Source organism: Lepisosteus platostomus, chromosome 5 (assembly GCF_059453375.1).
Source record: "Lepisosteus platostomus isolate fLepPlt1 chromosome 5, fLepPlt1.hap1, whole genome shotgun sequence".
In the NCBI taxonomy this organism is placed as follows: domain Eukaryota; kingdom Metazoa; phylum Chordata; class Actinopteri; order Semionotiformes; family Lepisosteidae; genus Lepisosteus; species Lepisosteus platostomus.
Genome location: NC_142615.1, coordinates 49303478 through 49320509, shown reverse-complemented (window position 1 = coordinate 49320509; position 17032 = coordinate 49303478). Strand labels below are relative to the sequence as shown.

Sequence of the window (17032 nt, the reverse complement as noted above, 5' to 3'; positions counted from 1 at the left end):
TGCCGTCCCATCATCCAGGTGGATGCTGCACATTTGTGGTGGTGGAGGGGAGTCCCCATGTCCTGCAAAGCGCTTTGAGTGGAGTGTCCAGAAAAGCACTATATAAGTGTAAGCAATTATTATTCATTATAATGTAATAAGTCCATTATTTCTCACCCCTCCATTGCAAGGCATACACAACACAAACACCAGGAACAATTATCTCAGAAGTGAATTGCAAATGTATTGAGTTGTGATGCAACTGTAACTTGAACCTAACATGACTGTGGCGTGCATTTTTGAAATTGCATTTTCACAGCTGAAATACAAAATGAAGCTGATCGCAGTCCAAACTCAAGGTATTGTTGTAAAACTAAATATTCAACATGTTTCTACCTGTCCCTTTTCAGCTCACTCAGAAGTCCACAGCCTGCAGCCTGGTGCCTCTCTGTCTCCCCCCTCCACACTGCTGGTCCAGTGGAGGTGCTGTTTGATCCTGCACGATCTGTCCGGAATCGTATAGTCTTACTGAGCAGCGCAGGGCTCCCTGGCCCCAGGTACGAACAGTGAGTGTCAGTGCAGAACAGCTCTCTGACACTCCGCTCCCTCACTCCAGCTGATCAGGGCAACTACACAGTGAGGGACCTTAATGGAAGCAGTATCAGCACTGTGATCGTCACTGTGGGTGGTGAGCAGGTCTACAGTAGGATCACTAGAGGGCTCTATATTCTTGACAGAGTGTGTTCTTATATCATCCTCTGTCCTGATTGTCTTTCAGCTCACAGAGACAATGTCACCCTGCAGCCTGAAGCCTCTCTGTCTGTCCCTCTGTTCACTGGAGAGCCAGTGGAGGTGCTGTTTGATCCTGCAGGAGGTGGAAACTGGACCTCAGTGTGTTCTGTCCAGAACAGCACAGCCAGCTGTGTCCCCCAGTACAGTTTTTTTTTATTTTTGATGATTAGCCATATGTTGATTACAATATTGTACATAATGTATAATTTGAACTCGATATTTTTCAGGAGTGAATGATTGTATATTTTCAGAATAAATTTCGAAACCAAATTATTGTCCCTCGATCTCTGTCTCTCTCTCGTCCTGCTGTCTGTCTGTCCCTGCCTCTCTGTCTCTCTCTCTTTCAGCCCCGTCTGTCAGTCTGTCTGTCCTTCTCTCTCCTTCCTCTCTCTCTCTCCTTCCGCTCTCTCTCTCGGTTTGTTTGTCCCTCAATCTCAATCTTTCTCTTTGCCTGCTGTCTTTCTGTGCCTTCATCTTTGTGTCTCTCTCTCCTTCCTTTCTGTCTGTCTCTCTGTCTGTCCTGCGTTGTCCCAGCTGGGCCTGTCTCCCCGGCTCTCTGCCTTCAGCTCTGTTCGCCGATGTCCCACCAGCCCGTCTCTCTCTCAGCCTGTCTCTTGACTTGCAGGAGGAAGAGGAGGTGGAGACAGCTCCTCCGGCAGGAGAGAGGAAGAAGGTCAGTGCTGGTCCCACCCTGCCTCCTGTCCTGTCTGTGGTGGAGTTTCGCCATCTTGTCTGTCTTGTCAGCCCTGTCTGTCACTGTCTCTCTCCTCCTCCTCTCTGTGCTGTGGTGTCCAGTCAGTGTGTCTCTCTCCTCCTCCTCTCTGTCCTGTGGTGTCTAGGCAGTGTGTCTCTCTCCTCCTCCTCTTCTCTGTCCTATGGTGTACAGTGGGTCAGTATTAGTGGGCTACACCCAGGCTCACTCACTGCGAGTGTGATCTCAGCAGAGTCTCTGTACTCTTGGGACACTTGACTCACCTGTCTCTCTCTTTCTCTCCCTGTGCTGTCCCTCTCCTGCCCCCTCTCTCCCTACTCGGACTCCAGCTGGAGGAGGTCCAATCACCACCTCCTGTGAGACAGAAGAAAAAGAAAGTGGGTAATGCTCTGATTCTCTCTTTACTCCTGTCCAGTGTCCAGTCAGTGTGTGTGTATGAACCCCTCTCTCTCTCAGTGCAGTGTTCATGTACTGGAGTGTCCAGTCAGTGTGTGTGTATGAACCCCTCTCTCTCTCAGTGCAGTGTTCATGTCCTGGAGTGTCCAGTCCGACTCTTAACGTGACTCTCCTGTCTCTGCTTCAGAAGTGCTGGTGCGTCTTTTTAAAGTCCCTGAGCTGCATGTCGGTGGAGACAGATGATAAGGACGAGCCGATGGAGGCGGCGGAGACCGTGTGTCAGGAGAGGAAGAGCGAGGGAGAGGAGGAGCAGGCTGCCGGGAAGGACAAGAAGAAGAAGAGGAGGTGCAGGTGAGCAGACAGGGGGACGCCGCCCGGTCGTGTCTGTGATTCAAGAAGGAGTCTCCTCTTGCTGTTTGATGTCATGGTGATGTCCGTGTCTGTGTCCCTCACACCTGCAATAACAATATTCTTTCCAGGTTCCTTTCCTGGTTCTGTGCCAGCTAAGATCGGAGTCGCCTTCCCCACCAAGGACTGGACTGGACTGGACTGGACTGGAGCTGAGGGACACCAGACTGGACTGGACTGGAGCCAAGGGACCCCAGACTGTGCTGGACCGAAGCTGAGGGACCCCAGACTGCACTGGACCGGAGCTGAGAGACACCAGACTGGACTGGACTGGAGCTGAGGGACCCCAGACTGTGCTGGACCGAAGCTGAGGGACCCCAGTCTGTGCTGGGCCAAAGCTGAGGGACCCCAGTCTGTGCTGGACCGAAGCTGAGGGACTCCAGACTGTGCTGGACCAAAGCTGAGGGGCCCCAGACTGGACTGGACTGGAGCTGAGGGGCCCCAGGCTGTGCTGGACCGAAGCTGAGGGACCCCAGACTGGACTGGACCAAAGCTAAGGGACCCCAGACTGTGCTGGACTGAAGCTGAGGGACCCCAGTCTGGACCGAAGCTGAGAGACCCCAGTCTGTGCTGGACCGAAGCTGAGGGACCCCAGTCTGGACTGCACTGGAGCTGAGGGACCCCAGTCTGGACCGAAGCTGAGGGACCCCAGTCTGTGCTGGGCCGAAGCTGAGGGACACCAGTCTGGACTGAAGCTGAGGGACCCCAGTCTGTGCTGGACCGAAGCTGAGGGACCCCAGACTGTGCTGGACCGAAGCTGAGGGACCCCAGACTGGGCTGCACTGGAGCTGAGGGACCCTTCTCACGCTACAAGACAGTCCGTCAACATCGCCGCGGCCCGAAGCGCGACCTTCGGTATGACGTTGGCGGAATAGGGTAGGGTAAGTACGTCACAGCCGGGGGAAGCCCCTATCACGTGAGAGGGGTGCTGCGGGCGACGAGCCCCCGGGGGCGAAGAGAAGTTGATTTGCGTGGGGTGTGGAAACACTACACGACCGGGCAAGCGAGCCGTTTTTTTTTTTGTTTTGTTTTTTCAGAACATCAGAACAACCGCAGAGATGACCATCGATCCACTCCGGACGTTTCCTTTTTTGTCCTTTTTGGCCTCCAAAATAAAAAAAAAAACTGGGATCCATCGTGGCGTTGCCAAATTAAAATGTCAACCACTTTTCGGGCTTTCGTGCTGTCCATGATGAAACCGTCATGGTTGTGTAAGGATACGTTACGTCACAGACCGGCGGCGCTCGGACGTGAGGAGTGTCGTTACGTTTTTGAAACGGGCACGTCAGACAAGATCTCTGACAAGATCTCTGAAAAACCCAAACCTGTAAGATTCAATTTCAATTCAGTTTTTTTTATATAGCGCCTTTCACAACAAGAATGCCCCAAGGCCCCGAACAAAGGAGTTGTTCCACACCCCCGCCACCCTCTGTGTACAGTAGAGCCCCCTGTACTGACTGGAGGAGCTCACCCAGCTGTGTCTGGAGAGAAGCCGGGGAATCGGCTTCAACCACAGGGCTGGGCGGCTTGTTCCCCACCCCCATCCCCTTCTGTGTACAGAAGAGCCTCCTGTCCTGACTCCAGTAGGAAATGTCACCTGGAGGCAACACACCGGCTTCTTTTAACAGATCACCTCGGGAATCGGGAACAACGGAGCTGTGTGCGGCCGTCTGTACGGAGGGGTTCAGCGCGGGGGGGCTCCGGGCTCGGGTCTGGACCCGGGGGGGGGGGGGGGGGCTGTCTGTGTGGAGTCTGCATGTTCTCCCTGTGTTCTTCGGGTCCAAAGACAGGCTTTTGGGCTAATTGGCTTCTGGGAAAACTGGCCCTGGTGTGTGTGTGTCCTATGATGGAGTGCTGTCCTGTCCAGGGTGTGTGAGTGAATGTGTGTTTGTCATGTGATGGACTGGTTCCTGTCCAGGGTGTGTGAGTGTGTGTGTCTGAGTGTCCTGTGAGGGACTGGTGTCCTATCCAGGTTGTGTGTGTGTGTCCTGTGAGGGACTGGTGTCCTGTTCAGGGTGTGTGAGTGTGTGTGTGTATCCTGTGAGTGACTGGTGTCCTGTCCAGGGTGTGTGAGTGTGTGTGTCCTGTGATGGACTGGTGTCCTATCTAGGGTGTGTGTATGTCCTGTGATGGACTGGTGTCCTGTCCAGGGTGTGTGAGTGAGTGTGTGTGTGTCCTGTGATGGACTGGTGTCCTGTCCAGGGTGTGTGAGTGTGTGTGTCTGTGTGTCCTGTGATGGACAGATGGTACCAAGCCTGGACACCCATGAGACACTGGCTTCCTCAGAAGACTCTCACGGAGGGCACACTGTCCCTAACCCGGGTCCAGAAGAAACTACAGTGATCTATAATTCCTGCGCCTCGGAAGGGTTTATGACGTCTATGTCCGGCGCCCGCGCCCGTGGACTGGCGGTTTGGCGTCGCGCTCCGCAGCTCGAGCTTCGGTGCGAGGCAGGGCGGGAGGGAGCCGATGTGGCCTCGGCGCCATCTTTGCTGGTGAGTCAATTGTGACCGTTGCGGTACAATAAACCATCAATAAACCTTTTCCCACCCCGTCCAGTATTTCTGTCGCGGCCCACGTCCCTTACAATCGACAAACTATAAAAAAAACAGTAGCCCTTCGCAACATTACACGCCATTTTTTTATTTTAAACGTCCGCTAGATACGCAGGTGGCTCGATACCTGTCTTATCCTCGCCGGCGTCTTTATACCGGCAAGTGAATTTTATTTGGGGTCCCTCAGAATTGTGACAGAAATGTCAGTGAACCACAATAAAAAACGAAACTTTTTTTTTAAAGGCGGTGAATGGATTTTTTGAGTAACCGTGTAGCGACTAACGTAAGGAAAAAAAGTTGTCTTTCCCTACGAAGACGTTTTGGTACAGGACTTTCTTTAAATATCAGTTGTGCATAGCGTTTTACAAAAAGTTGATGATGATCTTGGAGATAATTGCAAAGGAAAATTGAGATAACTACCAAAACATTACGTGTGAAACGACAGGACAGAACTTTGAACCCACAAAGAAACAAAGGTATGAAATATTGCCTCGTCATGGGGGGTTGATAATTGTAGTAAGTGTTCCTAATTTTCGTAAAGAAATGTATATTATGGGAGTCACACGTGAGATTTAGTGTATATACGTTTCATATTGTGCATATATACGGGGTTAAAAAGTGGAATGAGTATGATTATAAACTCGTGTGTCCTATAATCAGATAATTTTTGAACAAGCTTTGATTAGACAGGTGAAAAACAACATCAGATCCTTTATTTTAATATATTCTCACGTCTGAATATCAGCTTCTCCCCTCTGGCCAACATTTCAGGGCTCCCAGGTGTAGATCCCAAATTGAAACAAATATTAATTTGTTACCCAGTTAAACAGTTAATAGAAGTGAGTGACCAGGGTAAATAAAGGTGGGTCAGTGTAAACTGTTTATTCTGGACCAGACTTCGTCATGTGTGATATGTCATGACTTCTTATATTAAGTTTTATCTTTATATTTAGTTCTACATGTGTAATAGATGCGATGTGTGTCCATAAAAAGGTTTCTCCAGGGGAAAATCAAGTTCGTTTTAAAACCGTGTTTCCTTTTTAGGGTACGTTTGCATTCCAAGTGTGGGATTTTTGCCTTTTTGTATTTTTGCTGAGACAAGTTGCCTTTCTTATACGCGGAGGGATCTGCTCGTGAGATGTCCGCTTGGTCCATTTCTGAGCTCAGTATAAGGTGTAGAAAGCATGACTGTCATCATAACCCGCATCTCACCCAGGTGTGGAATAATGTTGTGACTATTGCTTCAGCAATAACATGCTGATTGCATGTTTCTAGATGGGAATAACAGAGATCTCAACTACTGAGGGGCCTTATTAATAAAGTCTCCACAGCCGAAGCGCTGTGTCTCTTTTCAGCTGGCGATAAACCTTTCCTCGATCCTTTGCGGACTTGTTAAACTGTTCCTGATCAGAATAAAAAACGCTCACGCTAATACACAAGCACCCGTGTCTCGCCAAAGCTGACAAATAAACAGACGGACAAGCCGCACTGCACGTGTGAACAGGGGAATGAGCGAGCGAGCGGGGATAGGGCGCCTCCTGCGCTTAAAAGCTTACAGCACCTGGCATTCCCAGGCGGTCTCCCATCCAAGTACTAACCAGGCCCATCCCTGTTTAGCTTCCGAGATCAGATGAGATCAGGCGTGCTCAAGGGGGTGTGGCCGTAAGCGAGAGCAAGGCTCGCTGGCACCCTTCTTATTGAGAGGACAGCTCCGTCACCTCTTTTACGACGCTGCTTTTTTTCCCTTGCGTTTTTCTCTTCTTCCCACGTTCTCTCTCTTCACTGCCTTCGTCCCCGCTCTATTTCACTTCAGCCTTTCACTCTTGCTTCCTTCCAATGAGGACGGAGCTGCGGGAGAAAGGGCGCTATAGAGGATCGCTGTGGAGAGCTGCTGCTGTGCTTTGACATCTGAGCTCTGTGGAAAACGATCTCAATACAATTCTGAAAAACGCGACTCTCCGAACGCCAACCGAACAAGTCTCCACAGCCGAAGCGCTGTGTCTCTTTTCAGCTGGCGATAAACCTTTCCTCGATCCTTTGCGGACTTGTTAAACTGTTCCTGATCAGAATAAAAAACGCTCACGCTAATACACAAGCACCCGTGTCTCGCCAAAGCTGACAAATAAACAGACGGACAAGCCGCACTGCACGTGTGAACAGGGGAATGAGCGAGCGAGCGGGGATAGGGCGCCTCCTGCGCTTAAAAGCTTAAAGCACCTGGTATTCCCAGGCGGTCTCCCATCCAAGTACTAACCAGGCCCATCCCTGTTTAGCTTCCGAGATCAGACGAGTTCAGGCGTGCTCAAGGGGGTGTGGCCGTAAGGGAGAGCAAGGCTCGCTGGCACCCTTCTTATTGAGAGGACAGCTCCGTCACCTCTTTTACGACGCTGCTTTTTTTCCCTTGCGTTTTTCTCTTCTTCCCACGTTCTCTCTCTTCACTGCCTTCGTCCCCGCTCTATTTCACTTCAGCCTTTCACTTTTGCTTCCTTCCAATGAGGACGGAGCTGCGGGAGAAAGGGCGCTATAGAGGATCGCTGTGGAGAGCTGCTGCTGTGCTTTGAAATCTGAGCTCTGTGGAAAACGATCTCAATACAATTCTGAAAAACGCGACTCTCCGAACGCCAGCCGAACAAGTCTCCACAGCCGAAGCGCTGTGTCTCTTTTCAGCTGGCGATAAACCTTTCCTCGATCCTTTGCGGACTTGTTAAACTGTTCATGATCAGAATAAAAAACGCTCACGCTAATACACAAGCACCCGTGTCTCGCCAAAGCTGACAAATAAACAGACGGACAAGCCGCACTGCACGTGTGAACAGGGGAATGAGCGAGCGAGCGGGGATAGGGCGCCTCCTGCGCTTAAAAGCTTACAGCACCTGGTATTCCCAGGCGGTCTCCCATCCAAGTACTAACCAGGCCCATCCCTGTTTAGCTTCCGAGATCAGACGAGATCAGGCGTGCTCAAGGGGGTGTGGTCGTAAGCAAGAGCAAGGCTCGCTGGCACCCTTCTTATTGAGAGGACAGCTCCGTCACCTCTTTTACGACGCTGCTCTTTTTCCCTTGCGTTTTTCTCTTCTTCCCACGTTCTCTCTCTTCACTGCCTTCGTCCCCGCTCTATTTCACTTCAGCCTTTCACTCTTGCTTCCTTCCAATGAGGACGGAGCTGCGGGAGAAAGGGCGCTATAGAGGATCGCTGTGGAGAGCTGCTGCTGTGCTTTGACATCTGAGCTCTGTGGAAAACGATCTCAATACAATTCTGAAAAACGCGACTCTCCGAACGCCAGCCGAACAAGTCTCCACAGCCGAAGCGCTGTGTCTCTTTTCAGCTGGCGATAAACCTTTCCTCGATCCTTTGCGGACTTGTTAAACTGTTCATGATCAGAATAAAAAACGCTCACGCTAATACACAAGCACCCATGTCTCGCCAAAGCTGACAAATAAACAGACGGACAAGCCGCACTGCACGTGTGAACAGGGGAATGAGCGAGCGAGCGGGGATAGGGCGCCTCCTGCGCTTAAAAGCTTGCAGCACCTGGTATTCCCAGGCGGTCTCCCATCCAAGTACTAACCAGGCCCATCCCTGTTTAGCTTCCGAGAGCAGACGAGATCAGGCGTGCTCAAGGGGGTGTGGCCATAAGCGAGAGCAAGGCTCGCTGGCACCCTTCTTATTGAGAGGACAGCTCCGTCACCTCTTTTACGACGCTGCTTTTTTTCCCTTGCGTTTTTCTCTTCTTCCCACGTTCTCTCTCTTCACTGCCTTCGTCCCCGCTCTATTTCACTTCAGCCTTTCACTTTTGCTTCCTTCCAATGAGGACGGAGCTGCGGGAGAAAGGGCGCTATAGAGGATCGCTGTGGAGAGCTGCTGCTGTGCTTTGACATCTGAGCTCTGTGGAAAACGATCTCAATACAATTCTGAAAAACGCGACTCTCCGAACGCCAGCCGAACAAGTCTCCACAGCCGAAGCGCTGTGTCTCTTTTCAGCTGGCGATAAACCTTTCCTCGATCCTTTGCGGACTTGTTAAACTGTTCATGATCAGAATAAAAAACGCTCACGCTAATACACAAGCACCCGTGTCTCGCCAAAGCTGACAAATAATCAGACGGACAAGCCGCACTGCACGTGTGAACAGGGGAATGAGCGAGCGAGCGGGGATAGGGCGCCTCCTGCGCTTAAAAGCTTACAGCACCTGGTATTCCCAGGCGGTCTCCCATCCAAGTACTAACCAGGCCCATCCCTGTTTAGCTTCTGAGATCAGACGAGATCAGGCGTGCTCAAGGGGGTGTGGCCGTAAGCAAGAGCAAGGCTCGCTGGCACCCTTCTTATTGAGAGGACAGCTCCGTCACCTCTTTTACGACGCTGCTTTTTTTCCCTTGCGTTTTTCTCTTCTTCCCACGTTCTCTCTCTTCACTGCCTCCGTCCCCGCTCTTTTTCACTTCAGCCTTTCACTCTTGCTTCCTTCCAATGAGGACGGAGCTGCGGGAGAAAGGGCGCTATAGAGGATCGCTGTGGAGAGCTGCTGCTGTGCTTTGACATCTGAGCTCTGTGGAAAACGATCTCAATACAATTCTGAAAAACGCGACTCTCCGAACGCCAGCCGAACAAGTCTCCACAGCCGAAGCGCTGTGTCTCTTTTCAGCTGGCGATAAACCTTTCCTCGATCCTTTGCGGACTTGTAAAACTGTTCCTGATCAGAATAAAAAACGCTCACGCTAATACACAAGCACCCGTGTCTCGCCAAAGCTGACAAATAAACAGACGGACAAGCCGCACTGCACGTGTGAACAGGGGAATGAGCGAGCGAGCGGGGATAGGGCGCCTCCTGCGCTTAAAAGCTTACAGCACCTGGTATTCCCAGGCGGTCTCCCATCCAAGTACTAACCAGGCCCATCCCTGTTTAGCTTCCGAGATCAGACGAGATCAGGTGTGCTCAAGGGGGTGTGGCCATAAGCGAGAGCAATGCTCGCTGGCACCCTTCTTATTGAGAGGACAGCTCCGTCACCTCTTTTACGACGCTGCTTTTTTTCCCTTGCGTTTTTCTCTTCTTCCCACGTTCTCTCTCTTCACTGCCTTCGTCCCCGCTCTATTTCACTTCAGCCTTTCACTCTTGCTTCCTTCCAATGAGGACGGAGCTGCGGGAGAAAGGGCGCTATAGAGGATCGCTGTGGAGAGCTGCTGCTGTGCTTTGACATCTGAGCTCTGTGGAAAACGATCTCAATACAATTCTGAAAAACGCGACTCTCCGAACGCCAGCCGAACAAGTCTCCACAGCCGAAGCGCTGTGTCTCTTTTCAGCTGGCGATAAACCTTTCCTCGATCCTTTGCGGACTTGTAAAACTGTTCCTGATCAGAATAAAAAACGCTCACGCTAATACACAAGCACCCGTGTCTCGCCAAAGCTGACAAATAAACAGACGGACAAGCCGCACTGCACGTGTGAACAGGGGAATGAGCGAGCGAGCGGGGATAGGGCGCCTCCTGCGCTTAAAAGCTTACAGCACCTGGTATTCCCAGGCGGTCTCCCATCCAAGTACTAACCAGGCCCATCCCTGTTTAGCTTCCGAGATCAGACGAGATCAGGTGTGCTCAAGGGGGTGTGGCCGTAAGCGAGAGCAAGGCTCGCTGGCACCCTTCTTATTGAGAGGACAGCTCCGTCACCTCTTTTACGACGCTGCTTTTTTTCCCTTGCGTTTTTCTCTTCTTCCCACGTTCTCTCTCTTCACTGCCTTCATCCCCGCTCTTTTTCACTTCAGCCTTTCACTCTTGCTTCCTTCCAATGAGGACGGAGCTGCGGGAGAAAGGGCGCTATAGAGGATCGCTGTGGAGAGCTGCTGCTGTGCTTTGACATCTGAGCTCTGTGGAAAACGATCTCAATACAATTCTGAAAAACGCGACTCTCCGAACGCCAGCCGAACAACTCTCCACAGCCAAAGCGCTGTGTCTCTTTTCAGCTGGCGATAAACCTTTCCTCGATCCTTTGCGGACTTGTAAAACTGTTCCTGATCAGAATAAAAAACGCTCACGCTAATACACAAGCACCCGTGTCTCACCAAAGCTGACAAATAAACAGACGGACAAGCCGCACTGCACGTGTGAACAGGGGAATGAGCGAGCGAGCGGGGATAGGGCGCCTCCTGCGCTTAAAAGCTTACAGCACCTGGTATTCCCAGGCGGTCTCCCATCCAAGTACTAACCAGGCCCGTCCCTGTTTAGCTTCCGAGATCAGACGAGATCAGGCGTGCTCAAGGGGGTGTGGCCGTAAACGAGAGCAAGGCTCGCTGGCACCCTTCTTATTGAGAGGACAGCTCCCTCACCTCTTTTACGACGCTGCTTTTTTTCCCTTGCGTTTTTCTCTTCTTCCCACGTTCTCTCTCTTCACTGCCTTCGTCCCCGCTCTATTTCACTTCAGCCTTTCACTCTTGCTTCCTTCCAATGAGGACGGAGCTGCGGGAGAAAGGGCGCTATAGAGGATCGCTGTGGAGAGCTGCTGCTGTGCTTTGACATCTGAGCTGTGTGGAAAACGATCTCAATACAATTCTGAAAAACGCGACTCTCCGAACGCCAGCCGAACAAGTCTCCACAGCCGAAGCGCTGTGTCTCTTTTCAGCTGGCGATAAACCTTTCCTCGATCCTTTGCGGACTTGTAAAACTGTTCCTGATCAGAATAAAAAACGCTCACGCTAATACACAAGCACCCGTGTCTCGCCAAAGCTGACAAATAAACAGACGGACAAGCCGCACTGCACGTGTGAACAGGGGAATGAGCGAGCGAGCGGGGATAGGGCGCCTCCTGCGCTTAAGAGCTTACAGCACCTGGTATTCCCAGGCGGTCTCCCATCCAAGTACTAACCAGGCCCATCCCTGTTTAGCTTCTGAGATCAGACGAGATCAGGCGTGCTCAAGGGGGTGTGGCCGTAAGCGAGAGCAAGGCTCGCTGGCACCCTTCTTATTGAGAGGACAGCTCCGTCACCTCTTTTACGACGCTGCTTTTTTTCCCTTGCGTTTTTCTCTTCTTCCCACGTTCTCTCTCTTCACTGCCTTCGTCCCCGCTCTTTTTCACTTCAGCCTTTCACTCTTGCTTCCTTCCAATGAGGACGGAGCTGCGGGAGAAAGGGCGCTATAGAGGATCGCTGTGGAGAGCTGCTGCTGTGCTTTGACATCTGAGCTCTGTGGAAAACGATCTCAATACAATTCTGAAAAACGCGACTCTCCGAACGCCTGCCGAACAAGTCTCCACAGCCGAAGCGCTGTGTCTCTTTTCAGCTGGCGATAAACCTTTCCTCGATCCTTTGCGGACTTGTAAAACTGTTCCTGATCAGAATAAAAAACGCTCACGCTAATACACAAGCACCCTTGTCTCGCCAACGCTGATAAATAAACAGACGGACAAGCCGCACTGCACGTGTGAACAGGGGAATGAGCGAGCGAGCGGGGATAGGGCGCCTCCTGCGCTTAAAAGCTTACAGCACCTGGTATTCCCAGGCGGTCTCCCATCCAAGTACTAACCAGGCCCATCCCTGTTTAGCTTCTGAGATCAGACGAGATCAGGCGTGCTCAAGGGGGTGTGGCCGTAAGCGAGAGCAAGGCTCGCTGGCACCCTTCTTATTGAGAGGACAGCTCCGTCACCTCTTTTACGACGCTGCTTTTTTTCCCTTGCGTTTTTCTCTTCTTCCCACGTTCTCTCTCTTCACTGCCTTCGTCCCCGCTCTATTTCACTTCAGCCTTTCACTCTTGCTTCCTTCCAATGAGGACGGAGCTGCGGGAGAAAGGGCGCTATAGAGGATCGCTGTGGAGAGCTGCTGCTGTGCTTTGACATCTGAGCTGTGTGGAAAACGATCTCAATACAATTCTGAAAAACGCGACTCTCCGAACGCCAGCCGAACAAGTCTCCACAGCCGAAGCGCTGTGTCTCTTTTCAGCTGGCGATAAACCTTTCCTCGATCCTTTGCGGACTTGTAAAACTGTTCCTGATCAGAATAAAAAACGCTCACGCTAATACACAAGCACCCGTGTCTCGCCAAAGCTGACAAATAGACGGACAAGCCGCACTGCACGTGTGAACAGGGGAATGAGCGAGCGAGCGGGGATAGGGCGCCTCCTGCGCTTAAAAGCTTACAGCACCTGGTATTCCCAGGCGGTCTCCCATCCAAGTACTAACCAGGCCCATCCCTGTTTACCTTCCGAGATCAGACGAGATCAGGTGTGCTCAAGGGGGTGTGGCCGTAAGCGAGAGCAAGGCTCGCTGGCACCCTTCTTATTGAGAGGACAGCCCCGTCACCTCTTTTACGACGCTGCTTTTTTTCCCTTGCGTTTTTCTCTTCTTCCCACGTTCTCTCTCTTCACTGCCTTCGTCCCCGCTCCTTTTCACTTCAGCCTTTCACTCTTGCTTCCTTCCAATGAGGACGGAGCTGCGGGAGAAAGGGCGCTATAGAGGATCGCTGTGGAGAGCTGCTGCTGTGCTTTGACATCTGAGCTCTGTGGAAAACGATCTCAATACAATTCTGAAAAACGCGACTCTCCGAACGCCAGCCGAACAAGTCTCCACAGCCGAAGCGCTGTGTCTCTTTTCAGCTGGCGATAAACCTTTCCTCGATCCTTTGCGGACTTGTAAAACTGTTCCTGATCAGAATAAAAAACGCTCACGCTAATACACAAGCACCCGTGTCTCGCCAAAGCTGACAAATAAACAGACGGACAAGCCGCACTGCACGTGTGAACAGGGGAATGAGCGAGCGAGCGGGGATAGGGTGCCTCCTGCGCTTAAAAGCTTACAGCACCTGGTATTCCCAGGCGGTCTCCCATCCAAGTACTAACCAGGCCCATCCCTGTTTAGCTTCTGAGATCAGACGAGATCAGGCGTGCTCAAGGGGGTGTGGCCGTAAGCAAGAGCAAGGCTCGCTGGCACCCTTCTTATTGAGAGGACAGCTCCGTCACCTCTTTTACGACGCTGCTTTTTTTCCCTTGCGTTTTTCTCTTCTTCCCACGTTCTCTCTCTTCACTGCCTTCGTCCCCGCTCTATTTCACTTCAGCCTTTCACTCTTGCTTCCTTCCAATGAGGACGGAGCTGCGGGAGAAAGGGCGCTATAGAGGATCGCTGTGGAGAGCTGCTGCTGTGCTTTGACATCTGAGCTGTGTGGAAAACGATCTCAATACAATTCTGAAAAACGCGACTCTCCGAACGCCAGCCGAACAAGTCTCCACAGCCGAAGCGCTGTGTCTCTTTTCAGCTGGCGATAAACCTTTCCTCGATCCTTTGCGGACTTGTAAAACTGTTCCTGATCAGAATAAAAAACGCTCACGCTAATACACAAGCACCCGTGTCTCGCCAAAGCTGACAAATAAACAGACGGACAAGCCGCACTGCACGTGTGAACAGGGGAATGAGCGAGCGAGCGGGGATAGGGCGCCTCCTGCGCTTAAAAGCTTACAGCACCTGGTATTCCCAGGCGGTCTCCCATCCAAGTACTAACCAGGCCCATCCCTGTTTACCTTCCGAGATCAGACGAGATCAGGTGTGCTCAAGGGGGTGTGGCCTTAAGCGGGAGCAAGGCTCGCTGGCACCCTTCTTATTGAGAGGACAGCCCCGTCACCTCTTTTACGACGCTGCTTTTTTTCCCTTGCGTTTTTCTCTTCTTCCCACGTTCTCTCTCTTCACTGCCTTCGTCCCCGCTCTATTTCACTTCTGCCTTTCACTCTTGCTTCATTCCAATGAGGACGGAGCTGCGGGAGAAAGGGCGCTATAGAGGATCGCTGTGGAGAGCTGCTGCTGTGCTTTGACATCTGAGCTCTGTGGAAAACGATCTCAATACAATTCTGAAAAACGCGACTCTCCGAACGCCAGCCGAACAAGTCTCCACAGCCGAAGCGCTGTGTCTCTTTTCAGCTGGCGATAAACCTTTCCTCGATCCTTTGCGGACTTGTAAAACTGTTCCTGATCAGAATAAAAAACGCTCACGCTAATACACAAGCACCCGTGTCTCGCCAAAGCTGACAAATAAACAGACGGACAAGCCGCACTGCACGTGTGAACAGGGGAATGAGCGAGCGAGCGGGGATAGGGCGCCTCCTGCGCTTAAAAGCTTACAGCACCTGGTATTCCCAGGCGGTCTCCCATCCAAGTACTAACCAGGCCCATCCCTGTTTAGCTTCCGAGATCAGACGAGATCAGGCGTGCTCAAGGGGGTGTGGCCGTAAGCGAGAGCAAGGCTCGCTGGCACCCTTCTTATTGAGAGGACAGCCCCGTCACCTCTTTTACGACGCTGCTTTTTTTCCCTTGCATTTTTCTCTTCTTCCCACGTTCTCTCTCTTCACTGCCTTCGTCCCCGCTCCTTTTCACTTCAGCCTTTCACTCTTGCTTCCTTCCAATGAGGACGGAGCTGCGGGAGAAAGGGCGCTATAGAGGATCGCTGTGGAGAGCTGCTGCTGTGCTTTGACATCTGAGCTCTGTGGAAAACGATCTCAATACAATTCTGAAAAACGCGACTCTCCGAACGCCAGCCGAACAAGTCTCCACAGCCGAAGCGCTGTGTCTCTTTTCAGCTGGCGATAAACCTTTCCTCGATCCTTTGCGGACTTGTAAAACTGTTCCTGATCAGAATAAAAAACGCTCACGCTAATACACAAGCACCCGTGTCTCGCCAAAGCTGACAAATAAACAGACGGACAAGCCGCAGTGCACGTGTGAACAGGGGAATGAGCGAGCGAGCGGGGATAGGGCGCCTCCTGCGCTTAAAAGCTTACAGCACCTGGTATTCCCAGGCGGTCTCCCATCCAAGTACTAACCAGGCCCATCCCTGTTTAGCTTCTGAGATCAGACAAGATCAGGCGTGCTCAAGGGGGTGTGGCCGTAAGCGAGAGCAAGGCTCGCTGGCACCCTTCTTATTGAGAGGACAGCTCCGTCACCTCTTTTACGACGCTGCTTTTTTTCCCTTGCGTTTTTCTCTTCTTCCCACGTTCTCTCTCTTCACTGCCTTCGTCCCCGCTCTTTTTCACTTCAGCCTTTCACTCTTGCTTCCTTCCAATGAGGACGGAGCTGCGGGAGAGAGGGCGCTATAGAGGATCGCTGTGGAGAGCTGCTGCTGTGCTTTGACATCTGAGCTCTGTGGAAAACGATCTCAATACAATTCTGAAAAACGTGACTCTCCGAACGCCAGCCGAACAAGTCTCCACAGCCGAAGCGCTGTGTCTCTTTTCAGCTGGCGATAAACCTTTCCTCGATCCTTTGCGGACTTGTAAAACTGTTCCTGATCAGAATAAAAAACGCTCACGCTAATGCACAAGCACCCGTGTCTCGCCAAAGCTGACAAATAAACAGACGGACAAGCCGCACTGCACGTGTGAATAGGGGAATGAGCGAGCGAGCGGGGATAGGGCGCCTCCTGCGCTTAAAAGCTTACAGCACCTGGTATTCCCAGGCGGTCTCCCATCCAAGTACTAACCAGGCCCATCCCTGTTTAGCTTCTGAGATCAGACGAGATCAGGTGTGCTCAAGGGGGTGTGGCCATAAGCGAGAGCAAGGCTCGCTGGCACCCTTCTTATTGAGAGGACAGCTCCGTCACCTCTTTTACGATGCTGCTTTTTTTCCCTTGCGTTTTTCTCTTCTTCCCACGTTCTCTCTCTTCACTGCCTTCGTCCCCGCTCTATTTCACTTCAGCCTTTCACTCTTGCTTCCTTCCAATGAGGACGGAGCTGCGGGAGAAAGGGCGCTATAGAGGATCGCTGTGGAGAGCTGCTGCTGTGCTTTGACATCTGAGCTCTGTGGAAAACGATCTCAATACAATTCTGAAAAACGCGACTCTCCGAACGCCAGCCGAACAAGTCTCCACAGCCGAAGCGCTGTGTCTCTTTTCAGCTGGCGATAAACCTTTCCTCGATCCTTTGCGGACTTGTAAAACTGTTCCTGATCAGAATAAAAAACGCTCACGCTAATACACAAGCACCCGTGTCTCGCCAAAGCTGACAAATAAACAGACGGACAAGCCGCACTGCACGTGTGAACAGGGGAATGAGCGAGCGAGCGGGGATAGGGCGCCTCCTGCGCTTAAAAGCTTACAGCACCTGGTATTCCCAGGCGGTCTCCCATCCAAGTACTAACCAGGCCCATCCCTGTTTAGCTTCTGAGATCAGACGAGATCAGGCGTGCTCAAGGGGGTGTGGCCGTAAGCGAGAGCAAGGCTCGCTGGCACCCTTCTTAT

The 17032-nt window shown here is 51.8% G+C and overlaps 13 non-coding genes and 4 pseudogenes across 13 annotated transcripts; all 17 read right to left on the bottom strand.

Annotated features, from left to right (window-relative positions):
• Positions 1 to 6391: 6391 nt before the first annotated feature.
• On the bottom strand, positions 6392 to 6510 carry LOC148668368 (5S ribosomal RNA). The gene has a single exon (XR_015938097.1). It is a non-coding gene; the product is annotated as a 5S ribosomal RNA (ribosomal RNA).
• Positions 6511 to 7047: 537 nt separating this feature from the next.
• LOC148668367 (5S ribosomal RNA) lies at positions 7048 to 7166 on the bottom strand (annotated as a pseudogene).
• A 537-nt stretch (positions 7167 to 7703) lies between these two features.
• On the bottom strand, positions 7704 to 7822 carry LOC148668366 (5S ribosomal RNA; annotated as a pseudogene).
• Positions 7823 to 8359: 537 nt separating this feature from the next.
• LOC148668365 (5S ribosomal RNA) lies at positions 8360 to 8478 on the bottom strand (annotated as a pseudogene).
• Positions 8479 to 9015: 537 nt separating this feature from the next.
• LOC148668364 (5S ribosomal RNA) lies at positions 9016 to 9134 on the bottom strand. The gene has a single exon (XR_015938799.1). It is a non-coding gene; the product is annotated as a 5S ribosomal RNA (ribosomal RNA).
• A 537-nt stretch (positions 9135 to 9671) lies between these two features.
• On the bottom strand, positions 9672 to 9790 carry LOC148668363 (5S ribosomal RNA). The gene has a single exon (XR_015937184.1). It is a non-coding gene; the product is annotated as a 5S ribosomal RNA (ribosomal RNA).
• Positions 9791 to 10327: 537 nt separating this feature from the next.
• LOC148668362 (5S ribosomal RNA) lies at positions 10328 to 10446 on the bottom strand. Its single transcript, XR_015938747.1, has one exon. It is a non-coding gene; the product is annotated as a 5S ribosomal RNA (ribosomal RNA).
• A 537-nt stretch (positions 10447 to 10983) lies between these two features.
• On the bottom strand, positions 10984 to 11102 carry LOC148668361 (5S ribosomal RNA). Its single transcript, XR_015938517.1, has one exon. It is a non-coding gene; the product is annotated as a 5S ribosomal RNA (ribosomal RNA).
• A 537-nt stretch (positions 11103 to 11639) lies between these two features.
• LOC148668360 (5S ribosomal RNA) lies at positions 11640 to 11758 on the bottom strand. Its single transcript, XR_015938798.1, has one exon. It is a non-coding gene; the product is annotated as a 5S ribosomal RNA (ribosomal RNA).
• A 537-nt stretch (positions 11759 to 12295) lies between these two features.
• LOC148668359 (5S ribosomal RNA) lies at positions 12296 to 12414 on the bottom strand. The gene has a single exon (XR_015938797.1). It is a non-coding gene; the product is annotated as a 5S ribosomal RNA (ribosomal RNA).
• A 533-nt stretch (positions 12415 to 12947) lies between these two features.
• LOC148668358 (5S ribosomal RNA) lies at positions 12948 to 13066 on the bottom strand. The gene has a single exon (XR_015937214.1). It is a non-coding gene; the product is annotated as a 5S ribosomal RNA (ribosomal RNA).
• Positions 13067 to 13603: 537 nt separating this feature from the next.
• On the bottom strand, positions 13604 to 13722 carry LOC148668357 (5S ribosomal RNA). The gene has a single exon (XR_015938796.1). It is a non-coding gene; the product is annotated as a 5S ribosomal RNA (ribosomal RNA).
• A 537-nt stretch (positions 13723 to 14259) lies between these two features.
• Positions 14260 to 14378, bottom strand: LOC148668356 (5S ribosomal RNA; annotated as a pseudogene).
• A 537-nt stretch (positions 14379 to 14915) lies between these two features.
• On the bottom strand, positions 14916 to 15034 carry LOC148668355 (5S ribosomal RNA). Its single transcript, XR_015937555.1, has one exon. It is a non-coding gene; the product is annotated as a 5S ribosomal RNA (ribosomal RNA).
• Positions 15035 to 15571: 537 nt separating this feature from the next.
• Positions 15572 to 15690, bottom strand: LOC148668354 (5S ribosomal RNA). Its single transcript, XR_015938486.1, has one exon. It is a non-coding gene; the product is annotated as a 5S ribosomal RNA (ribosomal RNA).
• Positions 15691 to 16227: 537 nt separating this feature from the next.
• Positions 16228 to 16346, bottom strand: LOC148668353 (5S ribosomal RNA). Its single transcript, XR_015938712.1, has one exon. It is a non-coding gene; the product is annotated as a 5S ribosomal RNA (ribosomal RNA).
• A 537-nt stretch (positions 16347 to 16883) lies between these two features.
• On the bottom strand, positions 16884 to 17002 carry LOC148668352 (5S ribosomal RNA). The gene has a single exon (XR_015938794.1). It is a non-coding gene; the product is annotated as a 5S ribosomal RNA (ribosomal RNA).
• Between the last annotated feature and the right edge of the window lie 30 nt (positions 17003 to 17032).